Below are 13,438 nucleotides of genomic sequence, written 5' to 3'. Positions count from 1 at the left end.
GCTTTTTATGTTATTGTCCTAACAATGCTATTATAGTTAAAGTGTTAGTTTCTGTAACCGGTAAACGTTTGTTACATTTGCGTACAAGCGGTATCTTTTTGATTGTACTTCTGATTGTATCTCATTGTATAATGAGATACAATTTAGAAATTGCATTATAAATTATAATACGATTATTACAAGTCTAAGGAAAGCAGTAACAGTTACAGAGCTGCGGTCGCATTGCTATTGCCATCGCGTCCAAGTAAAGTTAATTAATATCAATTACTTTATACCGACATTATAGTTTGAACCATTGTAACAGCATAGTTACCAGTTATAAAAAAATAAATAAAAGCATACCGTAAAGGGCAGTTTTAAAGTGTAATTTTTAAAAGTCAAATAGCAACATGCGTATTTTAATTACTTTTTTAGGAGCACTATGATTTAATAAAAATAATCACTGGTCGATAACCAGTTTCGAATGAAGACTTCATGAGTTACTATAATTATTATTTAACGTTAAAGCGAGAATAGAAAATAACGTTACAGTCTACTTTGCCCCTTTTCAATGCTAACAATTCAAGAAGTATTTATCCAAAATCGATTATCGATCAGTCATTATTTTTTTTTTACACCCTAATGCTTTTCATAGGCGAATTTAATGCACAGGTTGCTTTTGACTTTTAAAAGTCACTCACACAATGTTAAACTTTAAAATAATATTTTTTATTTAAATATTCAGTTTGGTTTTTTTTTTATTATTAACTAAAATACGGATTTTATTTGAAAATTGTGCAATAAATCGTGTAAATGAACTTACAATTCAATATCGATCTCATACTTGAATGTTTGAAATCAAACAATTAAAAACTAACTATTATGTTATAGCAAAATATGTGTTCTCAAAGAAGAAATTAATTTGAAAAAATTGAAAATTATTGTAAATAACAGCTGTAACATTTAAAACTCATTTTATCAGCAGTGAAACAGCCAAGGAATAACACGCCCACGTCAAACGTGGTATAAGAAGAAGAAGTCTTATACCACCAAAATGTAGTACGAATCCAATGAACTTACTTGATTTATTCAATTACTAAGTGCCCGAGGTGTGAAATGTATTTTAAATATACATTAAGACTCGTTTAAATAAGGCGGGGAGATCCGTAACATTTTTATTGCCTATCTTGTTTATGTATTTCCTCGGGTGAAAATTTAAAAACCATCAACAAGAACATTGGTTTCCATAGCAACACTTTGGACGGACGGACGGACACAAGTGAAGTGTGGGTAGGTACAAGGATTTTATGCAAACCAAAAATGAGATAAAATGTATACATTTTTTGTTTTAAGCTGATGTTTTGCCTGAAGGCAGTAATGATCTATCGTTGGACAAAGAACACAATACTGACTGAATTCAGACTGTATGAATATCACAGAATGGCATGTGACAATATTACAAGTGAGTATAATTAAGTACAAAATTAAAGTGAATTTCCATTGTAAAAGTGTTGCCAGCAATGAAGTCTTGTGCATAATCGATTATTTTAAAACGCTCTAGAAGAGTGTCCAGTTCCGAATTAACTGCTTAACTACATCACAAATCATGTAAACCAAATATAATCTTGTTCAAACAGAATTTTAGTTTAGATGTGTCTTAACATTCCACATGGAATCAGCTCCAGTTTTGTGTTATCAACGTTTCCGAAAATCTACTTTAAGTTATGTTACCCTCGTGGCTTAGATTGACCTTCATTTAGTACTTTTATAACCCCATTAAAATTACAGTGACTATAATATAGTTAACGAGATAGTAGAAAGTTAGACAGAGTTTTATCGTTAAGCACAGTTGGCGAAAGTCCAGTTACACCTCTCCACGTAATTAATAAACTAATGCATATTCTAGTCGCCTTTATTATTGTCAATTTTTTAGCTTCTTTCACCGTTTTTTTTTTTTGGTACACTATCTTTGTATGGTTTTCTCTCATTTTCAACTTAGTACCCAACCCTTTATCAATATAAGATGTAATCACAGATGTATATATAATAAACTAGATTGCTAACTAGCGATAAGAATTGAAGCCGACGGTCCGCCATTCTGGTGGGATTTATGTGTGTTATCAATGCATAATATATATATCTGTTATAAACATATATTATTCCCACGTGATAAGGTTCTAATTCCCACCAAGAGGGCGGAAAGTGGCTGCATCAATCTTCTCTATTGGTGGCATGTACAGTTAGCAATCTAGTTTATTGTATATATATATATATATATCTGTGGATGTAATCGATAAGAGATTACTGATAAGAAATTTGTGATAATGGAATGATGATAAGGGATCACTGATAAGAGATAAGTAATATCGAATAACTGATAAATATTAATTTTAATGGTTTCGGTTATGTACCATCGTTAGTACGACACGTGGTAAATATATTTTCTGATTTATATATTAAAAACTGTCCGGACCCGGCGTTGCCAGAGATTTAGTCTGCCAGGGCTGAGTAAAATAATTCCCAAAGTTTCAAGGCGATCGGATGAATGGTGTACTAATGCGTAAAGGACAAACGGATAGACAAGAATTCATTTATATATACATAGATTTCAGCTGAAGTGAGATTTTCCATAGATATTACCCCTTCAGAAAATCTGGCATTGATACCGTATTGTAGTCCTTTAATTCTAGTATTGTTGTAAATTGGGAAATATCGTGTAGTTCATGTACTTTTTTTTTTTTAACAAATTCCGGACCGGATAGGTCCTTCCGCTCTGGCAGTCTTTCTTTTGTTATTAATTTTGATTTGGTGTTCGTCACTCTTCGCTACACAGACCCTGTGTTGTTTTTGCTGTCTCAAAATGACATCCTATTGTTAACAAATTGATGTTGTCTAGAGTGTAAGACGGATGAAACGAGGTTTTGTACTATTGTTGCAACATCAAACAGCCTTATTTGCTCCTTTAGCGTTACTTACAGCGCCAAATATTTGGTAAAGGTGCCCGCATTAAACCTACGCTGTCGTCGTAACAATAATGCCGTTTTGGATATTATGTTGAATTCACCGCCTTTTACTTCCACCGACAACAAAAATTGATTAAACCCAAATATTTGAAGAATAGTGTGCATACAAGTAATGCTTTCAACTATATTTGATTATATTACCAAGTCTTATTCAAGTTAGCTGAGAACTTCCTGTAAATCTTGTGCTTAAACTTAGGAAAATATTGTTTTTCAAGATTTTGAAAATTCAAATTTTTTATTTTAAGATGTCTCAAAAAAAAAACCTAAACCCTATTGTTTTGAAACATTTTGGTTTGGATTTTCGAAATTATAATTCGACTAAAGATTTAGATTTTTGCAATTTTTTCTGCTGATAATGAATAAGGAGATACATTTTTATTTTTTTTTTTGTCAAATGTAACAAGTTACATAATATAGTAACAGTTTTAAATTACATAAAAATTAATAAAGTTGGTCACCTTAACGTCGCCATGGTTGGATTACCATAGTAGTGAGCACCATGTTAGGTTAGTTTAGGTTAGGCTAATTCTACCAGGATAATATTATGTATACTTAACTTTCCCCAAACTAAATAGGTATAGCTATTCTTCTCTGATTACTGTGAACAATTTACAATAATAATTCCAACACGAATACAATCGCAGAAACCTTGTCAAAACAAGTTTTGTTGGTCTCGAATCTTTTTGAAAGTCCGCTATAAGTAAATACTTGCGATTACCGATTTTGAATATTTCAAGTGTTGTAGTGTTGTACTTGCGGTTCCAAGGCCAAAAATGTTATGTGTGTTAGTTTTGGTAAAAAAAAACAAAAACACCCGCGATAAGAGAATGGCCGATAGGCTGGTTTTTATGGTCTATAAAATATCACTTTGCGGTTTGGCTGAAAGCCGAAAAGGTTAAGTGTTAAAACTCGGAATGTTTATCTTATTTCAGAATCAAAACGAATCAATAGCGCCCGTACAAGGTAGTTGTACAAATGCAAAACCAACCTTACATTTTTTTCAAAGCTTTCATTGTTACATATTATATTTGTTTTGCTCGGACAGACCAATATAATATTGTGGTAATATAATATTTCATTTTTATCAATACGTTTTTAATTCTGCTTTGCTATTATACTTGTTATTTGACGATAAAATATTAGTACACAATAAAAAAATCTATAGTTTTACAATATTGGTGGGGGGGGGAGCATATTAAATACATTCGATAGCAGCTTTTTGCGTTGTGGGAGTAAAAATTAGTCTAATTGATTGTAGTAAATCACTTTTGTAGCACGTCGATCATTGCGTATGACAACAAATATATAAAAGAATTATTCACATTTACCGTACATGTCATTTTGCGAATGGTCGTTTTAGTGGTTTGTTACAATTGATAATAATATTAAAAGTGTTCTCTGTATGTATTGAATATTATGTAGATACTTACTTTCCAGAAGAAGTACAAAACAAAATACACGTTTTTCAGGCCAATTTGATCTCGGCAATATTGTAATCCCGGCTTTGGTCGGGCTGCAATCTGAAATGAATAAAAACAATTGAATTGACATTTGTTGTTGTTGGTTTCGCGTTTAAAAGCTCATTAAACTTTTGGGGGGATCGTATTAAGACGTGTAATTACGATCCAAGTGTGTTCGCGTTGATTATTTTGTAGGCCAATTAAGGAGACCAATATTTGAACACCAAGATTAATAGTTTTGTTTTTCGTTTTACTATAATCTAATATGATTTGAGAAGTACAAAGACAGAGAGAGCGCAAGTAATAGCAATCGCCAGCCGAATTCTCATAAGCCGAGGTGTCAACAAAATATTATTTCACTGTTAGCAGTGTTAGCTCGGTTATTAGTCTTGAAGTGACTTACATATATATATATATATATATATTGACAATAATAGACGTTCCGTACTTAGGTGGTGGACAATATAAAGGCTGGCACATAAATGCTAGGGAGAAGCGGCTAAGGTATTAGCACTAAGCTTTGTTATAGGTTGTATTGCTATACGAACTGTCGTTTGCTATTAGCCAATATTTTGAATTTACATATTATTTTGTTTTATTTGCTTACAATCGTCCCCACTCGACTCTAATGGCGTCTATTAGGGTCAAGTAGTCTCCCCTCGACGGTGGAAAGTTAGAAAAATCGAAACTCATCAAATTGTACGACTAGTATGACATATGACTCGAAATCCAAAAAAACATATTTTATAAAATTCTATCATTAAACGAAGAGAGATGTCGTGTTATTTATATTTTTTATACATCTTGTACATACAATTAAAAGGGGTTATAAAAAAAAAATATATTAATAATGCGGTCATGTACATTTTAAAAAATGTATCGGATAGCGCTGAACTTCACTTTAAAAGAATCCCAACCGAAATTCCAAAACAACATTGTGTGAGCGTTATATGTTTACTGTATTACACATATAACCTATAAACTCACCACAAGCAAATAACCGAGCCGGTCATGTGTGTATTCAATAAAAAGTGTTGGAAAAAATAAAATAAAAATTCTAAAAATGTCCAAACACGTTTTACGGGCCTCGCAAGGCGATTGAGCCGAGAAAAGAAAAATTCTTAGATTTATTCGTTTATTGCTTAAGGGTTGATGTGTAGGAATTAGATACCTATACATATAATATATATTTTTGATATCGAATAAGTAAAAAACGAAATTTTGAAATTTCGTTCATGGTGTTCAATGCGTTTAATAAATCTTAAACAGGCAAAAAAAAAGTGTTTTTTAAAACTATTTTTTTCCAAATGTCTATAAGCTGCATAAAAAAAATTTAACAAGAACCATGATCGTATAAAATATTTTTTAGATTGCTTTTCTTGAACTAGAATCTGCTTTCTTAGTTTTAAGTCACTTAAAAGTCCAAGATTTGAAATTCAGATCAATATTTATTACACCGAACGTGTTCAGTTACCATCGTTATGGTTAATACAAATTTTAAAAAAAAAACCTGTTTTACATAAGACACGATCCGTTTCCGCGCCAATATTATTGAGTATTAAATTTAAATTTATTAATTTTTCTACATGCTGTCTGTAAAGTATAAAAATCGAGAACAATAAAAAAAACCCCAAATAGCTTTTGAGAGAACTCATTGTGACTTCTTATTACAACACAATTTTTAGCATCTTATTGAGCGGATTTTTTTTTAAATAAAGATTATATTGTGTTGCAATATAAAGTTGCAGCATCCCAGTGTACATATTTGTTCGAAAGACTTTTCGTGATACTAACATTTATTATTATCTTAAAGTTTCAATAATATTATAGTAACAACGTGTTTCTTTTGTCAGCGTTACAAACAATATAAGCAAATATAGCTCGATCAAAAGTGTAATGCGGTTTCAACCGATAGAAAATCCATATATAAGAAATACATTGGGGATGCGGTAACGTTTGGTAAACAATATACAATCATAAAACAAATTATATCACACAGATGTGTGTTATTGCAAGTAAAACAGGCCACAATTTATGCGACATTGTCTACAGTTGGTAACCGTCTTACCTGGTTCGAGACATTCAACATGACTTTGGCATTTTTCCAAAATACTCAACAAAAAAAAAAAATCGTTCTTTAGGTGTTTTTATTAGCGACTTAAAATTTCGGTATTATTGTTTCGTAAATGGTCTATTGTTTTATTTTAATGCTATTTTATGCAATCGTGTATTTTTTTTTAGTTAATTATAAATTATTCCATAATAAACTATATTAGATAGGTAAGTATCGCATAAATAAAAACGATAAAAAGTTTTAGACTTAAATACCTACTTAAAGTTTCAATATAAAAAAAAAAACAAACACACAATTTTTAAAATCAATACCTCATCTTAGTAGGCTTTGCATTGAAGCTAAAAAAAGATAATTGTTTGTATTTTTAATATAAATTATACAGTCGAGCTTAGTCGTCAATCCGCCAGCTTATTTTGGAACAAAAGAAAATAATCTAAAATTCATCAAATTTGGTTTGAATAGCTTTTACATTGAAATAATATAATCAATCAAGTGAGTAATGCAAATAACAAAAATAGATCGGTTTTACAATATTAATATTATAATTCTGAATTCAAACAACTATGGGTTAAATGAACAAATGAACAAAAATCCAAGCAACAAACAATTATTGAATGAATTGAAACGGTACAAGCGAAGCAAAATCAATCACATAATACAAATTATGGTATATTGTACTACTTTCAAGAACGATCCGTTATTGAGTCGGAAAATAGGTAAGTATCTATAGGCGATATTATAATAGGTAACATTGAGGATGTAAAAGTATTCATCACATTTTAACTTTAATATAGATTTCCGCATAATATAAAAAAAAACCTATTTTTCTTCGCAATAAGCTTTGAGATTTAAGTCCAGGGTTCCAAAAAGTCAATTTTATCAGCTCATAGCCAGTCTAGAAAACGTGAAAAATATAAGTTCCTGATGTGAAAAAGTGGAGGAACAACTTTTTTAATGTAAATTTTTTATTTAAAAAATTCTAGATGTGGTAGGAAAACAATAAGTTGGATTGATGGACGAAACCAAGGAACAGAAACAGAGGATACTTCGACAAGGCATAACAATCTTAGCTAGCATGAATACATTGTTGAATGTATAAAAAACAAATTGCATCGTTTTTTTTTATTCTAATAGTTTTGGCAAAACGACTAACAGGCATATAGTTTTGAATCATTTATAATATTACATTAAAGCCAGTCTTCAGAATAGGAGAAACGTAATTATTATATTTTTCTCATCCATTTGGAACGACACCCAAACGTAATGAGAGATTGAACATGGCAGATAAGGAAATGACCGTAACCAGATATTAGATAAGCCGTTGGAAATCAAGGTTATCGAGATCAAGAAAATTTTCTTCCACAGAACAATCATAAAGAAAAAAAACTGATAGATATATCGTAAAATTCAGATGGCTATTTAATATTTAGTGTAACACAAATTATATATGTCGATTCCTAGACGGTGCATTGTGTTCGCCAATAATGTGTTGCATACTAATGTGTTCAATAATACGCCTAAACGATAATGGTTAAAAAATAAATAATAAATAATTCATTATACTAAACTAGTACTACTGGTATTTAGTAAAAAAAACTTATATATATTACCATACTAATTGTGCGGTACAAAAGATAAACATGAAAAAAAAAAAAAAAGACAACAATAACATGCTGTATCTTATATTATATAACATTATTATAATATAGAAATTAACTCAAACCCACTTTATTTTTCCAACCATTACTTACTCAAGAATGAACCATTAAATTAAACATATATTATCTCGGCCATGTATTATTGTTTGCTATGTCTACACGAAACAATTTTATTATTATGCAAATTTAATAAATTACATCCTTTTTATTTGTTTTTAATGATTTTAACGCAGTTCAACGCCGATTACATTAACGTTTGAATATTTAATACAATTATGAAAAACAGAGGCTTTATCACACAGTTGAAGAAGCTCTCTCACTGTGTATGAAAACTGTAGTTGGCAAAGTGATTGAATTACATACCACACGGAACCAGATGAGTAAATTAACCAACAGTAGACCGAATGTCTGACTAGTTAGTAGTGTAATAATGTTACTTAAGTCATGCAAGCCATGAACATGATGTATACATTGTACAATATGGAAAACCCTTTCCACCGTCATGCTACGTTTAAATGATGCAAAAATAATAAATTTAATTTTGTGTACGAAGTCACGAGAACCAAAAGCATACAAGGGTAATATTTTTCAAAAACTCATTTTTAAACATTGTACCTAATCGAATATCGACTAATAGACTATAATATAATAACAATGAATAACATGAAAAAAAAAACTGTAATAACAACAAAGCTTCGACGAGAATGTATTGGTTTGTTTTTATGAACAAAACTTTTATAAAAACAATTTATTATTTCCGCTATTACTTTTTATTTTTAACGTTTTTGAAATAGTCGAGACATTTCTATTGTGGATTTTCAAAGCACTTGTACATATATGGATTGTTTAAAGCTGTATGGGGGTTGTTAGTAGTTTTTACATTATATACAAGAAAATAAATATGTTAAAAAATGGTTTAAACATGCATATTAATATAGTATTTTGGACATTTGAGTATTGAACGAGTTGAACATAACGTCAATTACACACCTTTATTTTTGTTCAGCTACTGGACAATTGATAGAGGCCGTGGAAATTTGTTAAAAACAAAAAAAAACCCGGATTTTTTTGAGAAAATATAAAACAGTATTTTTTCGGACTAATGTAAATGGTAAATCTTTGTCCGTCATAAAAAAAAACCAAATTCAGTAATTCCACTTCTTATTGCTGGTTAGCTTATTACATTCCGTTTCTGTGCAGTATCAGTTGAAATTATCAAAGGTCCTAACAAGTTAAAATTAACATTTATATTGAAAACGAGTGGTGTTTGTTTGCATACACTAGTGAATAGTATTTGCCGATGCCAAATTGGCCTTGGGCAAAATTGTTGTGAAAATTTTAAATTATTCATTTGTACGAAAATAACTGCCAATCGAAACAACCCGTTTTTCTAAACCAACATTTCGGCGGTTTTAAACGTTAAAATAATATGCCCTCACAGCGGGAAGAGTAGAAAACAAGATGAATAGCAAATGAGTTTGCACGGAATAAAAAATATTATTATTATTGCTCCAAATGGTTCGGTTCGGTTGCACAACCATCCTCCGTGTCGATACTTACAAGTACTCGTCTATAAAATACCTAATTAGCATTCCAAACTTATGTTCAACCTGTTATTATTTTATGTTAGTTAACCGCCAAATTCTTTATTTTCAATTTTATATAACTAGTTTGGCCGAAATAAAACTGTTTTTGTGTTTCAAGTTTGGCGGTCGTCATTTCGAACAATCTAAAAATTTAACATTTTTTTTTTTTTTCAAAACAGATTCTATATGAAGTAAACGCGATTCTGCGCACAATTATTTTTTAATTATTTCCCCGTTATTTTAATTATTAAATAACAAAAAAGAAGGTCACTATTTGGTGTATCTTAGTTTTTTTCAACTTGCCTAACTATTTAATGAGTTTCCGTTAAATTACAACAATAAACCATAATAAAAAAAAAAAAAAGCGTTTCTTTGAAAATATAATATTATCGAAAGGGTTCGAATAAGTTAGTTCATTATTGTATTTTGGAGTGTTGAACAATTTCCTGAAGGTATCATATTATATTATGAAACTCAAAGGTTTTATTACACATTAGTGTAAAATCAATATTCTACGTGCATCAAGGGACTTACATTAAATTATGGAAGCTGTTCGCAAAGCAATTGGGATTACTTCACTGACAAAGAGCGGTAATTAACTAATATTAATACTTAAATGTATTGTACAAAATTACATTATGGATTTTAGAATATAATATGAATTTGACATATTATATAACATTTATTAAACACTTTCTTCGAGTAGGAAGACTGGTAGGAAGATTGAATACTCGCATTACATAATATCATACTGCTTTGTACGGTGAACTTAAACCTACGGACTGTTCAAATTTAAACAATTAAAGACTAAGATACAAAAGCACTTTTTAAGAACATTTAACAAATATACATAAAAAAAAAATTTAACGTAAATCTCAACATCTCTACTAAGACTAAGGCTAAGAGATTGATTTTGAATTTTTTTTCAAAATTAAATTTAACTAATTAAAAAAATACTTTCATAATTTAAACTTTAAATTCTTAGATTTATATAGTATTTAAATAGAATGGTATTAAATACCCAGCTCTGGGATAGGTTAGTTTAGTATAGATCTAGTTGTGACATTTAAATTGTTAATAATAATCGATTAATACTCTTTTATTTTGTTTCACGTAGATCTTTATTGAAATAGACAGATTACAGCTATTTTTGTTTTACATAACTCTTATTTCTGACAATTTTCCCATTTTGTTTATAAGCCATTCTTTCGAGTGCGCTCTTCGGTGAACTCGAGTACACCGATTTCAAGCTCTTCCTGAAAAGTGCTATAAATCATAATAATAGACACATACTACTCAAATCGATTTTTTTTTTACCTTTTAGACCTTATACATAATGTATAATATTCATGTGCATAGAGATTGATAAAACCAATTTTGACACTTGATTGACGGACAGTTTATTTTGGTTAAACAATCCATTCTACAATGTTTTTAGGCGATAAAAATTTGCATTTTTTTAATTACAAGTGTCAGGTGTGTTATAATATATTGTTATTATCGAGGACATTAAGATCTTCAATTACCATTTGAAGGAAGTGACAAACTAAAGACGAGTATGTAAAAAATCGATCAAAAACTTAGTCAATAATATCATTTATTTAAAAAAAAAAAAATTGTGCAAATAAATTTTCGAGAATTTTTTTTGTTTGTATTAATAGCTGTGAAATTAATTCAAATAATCATCTGAATAAAAAATGAATCCAATCGATACCCATTTCAGACGGGAAACTGGTAAGTAGTTGAGGGAATGAAACTTAGAATCAGGAGATATTACCAATTTTAACTTTGACAAGTTAACTATTACTTTTTTTTGTAAAACGGTCGGATGAAGTGACTTGAACTTAATGCAAATCCACATATTTAATAGGTAGATAACAACTACAACTGTAAATGATTCAGGTGTCTTACAAAAAATATATAACATACACATTGGTTTTTAAAATATAAGTCTTAAGTGGTAACATTTTACCAATGTTTTGGGTTGCCGTGGATCGATTTCAAATGCTGTATGGCTTTTAAAGTGATTTTTAACGATGATATAATGTTGTACTCTCAAAGTTCAACTAAAAGCTATATGTTTCATTTTAACTAATGTATTTCATTCTTTGTTATTTTTATGAACTGCAATATTCGCCCAAATCATATTTTCCACTCATTCCAATCGTTCTCTGACATTTTTATTTTATTCACAACGATGAACAACAAACGGGCATTTCGCGTAAATGGTAATTATATCCATTATGTTGTATTATACTTTTTGACAACAATATAACGTTCAATTATTGTCTGCGAATTGCAAAGAATACGGTCGAATTACATTAGTTCTCTTAAAGAACGCTGTATTGAATCGAATGTCGACAGCAAACACCGAAACAACACAACCTTCCTTCTTAAACAAAGCACCAAAACCCCATTCAAGTGAAGTTTTTGACATCAGCTCAATCACACACCATGCCAAGTGGCAAGTGGCAAATTGTAAAGCTTGACAGATTGTGCGCTAACCCTTTTCAGCAGTAATCAACCAAATGCAGAAATCAAAGACCACGCAACACAACCCAGGCTTTCATAATAAGGAAACAATCGGCGATGTACCTTCAATTTATTTTTCTATAGGTTTTTAGATAAATAGAAAATAATTTTCTATTTGTCACTGTCATATGGTAAATATCGTAGATAACTATGGGTTTTTACCCGGGGGATTACTGCTGTTGTACTTATATTTTAATAACCGGTTTTTGTTAATCTATACAAAATCGTGATAAGAAGAATTCAACTGATAAGAATATATAAGGTGTAGTGCTTATGACATTGACTGGCCGGGCTGTTAAACACTTCTTCAATTGTAACTAATTCGAACATTGAACCAATATTGAAGAAGTTGCGTCGGTAACTTTCAAGTAACTCGTCACTCGTGTTATAAATAATTGGCCACTATTGTTTTCAATGTTTCAACCGGATTATTATAATATTATAGTCAGTCGAATATTTTGTTTACTAATTTCAAACGACGAGAATGTAACTGATAATTTGGTTTTCGTTTGCATTCGCCGACAGCAAAAATAATGTGTAATAAACTTTTGATTTGTAAGAAAATGATTAATGCGGCAAAGAAATACAATAGCATGTTTTCGCTCGGCGCTACCGTCCAAGATAAGGCAGTGATTTTGACAAATGAACCTACTGTACTAGCTTTTGCTTATTGCAACATTACCGGTGGCTTAGACACCACAAAGAAAAATAAGGCCTCGGATAAGCTCGAGGAACGGCCGGAAATACCTTTTGTGGGTTTTAATTTTTAATTTTTTTTTTTTTGTAAAATAAGTTTTCATTGAGAGAATTCCAACAAATCCGAAAAAACCTCGACCTTCCACACTCCCCTCCATCTATTTCTAGATTTTTTAAAAGGTGTACAATTATAAAAAAAAAATTGTAGCTGTTATTAAATGCGTGCAATTTATGCGTGTAGTTACTATGTAAAACACACTATAATGTTATTAAATGGTCAGCGAACTTCTTCCAGAGCCAAAGTAAAGTAAAAATATATTATAATGCAAAGAAATCATTTTTGAAAATATAACGAGGCACGACCGCCAGCAGTATATTTAATTTAAAAAGTTCTATTAATAAAATCATATAATTTGTTTTTAAACAATAA

At 30.2% G+C, this 13,438-nt stretch overlaps 1 protein-coding gene across 3 annotated transcripts in view; it reads right to left on the bottom strand.

The window, feature by feature from the left end:
* Nucleotides 1–13,438, bottom strand: part of LOC126846769 (neuropeptide CCHamide-1 receptor-like) — a 75,708-nt gene that overhangs the window by 25,358 nt on the left and 36,912 nt on the right. For all 3 annotated transcript variants that reach the window (XR_007686927.1, XM_050586557.1, XM_050586556.1), the window contains exon 2: nucleotides 4,433–4,522. The gene's annotated coding sequence lies outside the window, so the exon portion shown is untranslated. The remainder of the gene's footprint in view (nucleotides 1–4,432; nucleotides 4,523–13,438) is intronic.

The sequence above is a fragment of the Adelges cooleyi genome, unplaced genomic scaffold (assembly GCF_023614345.1).
Source record: "Adelges cooleyi isolate 19-005CV unplaced genomic scaffold, UGA_ACOO_1.1 ACOO_flye_CR_arks_rails_tigmint_CR_PRNA_9, whole genome shotgun sequence".
NCBI lineage: Eukaryota > Metazoa > Arthropoda > Insecta > Hemiptera > Adelgidae > Adelges > Adelges cooleyi.
Note: the sequence above shows the minus strand (reverse complement) of the source record. Positions and strands in the feature narration are given on the sequence as shown.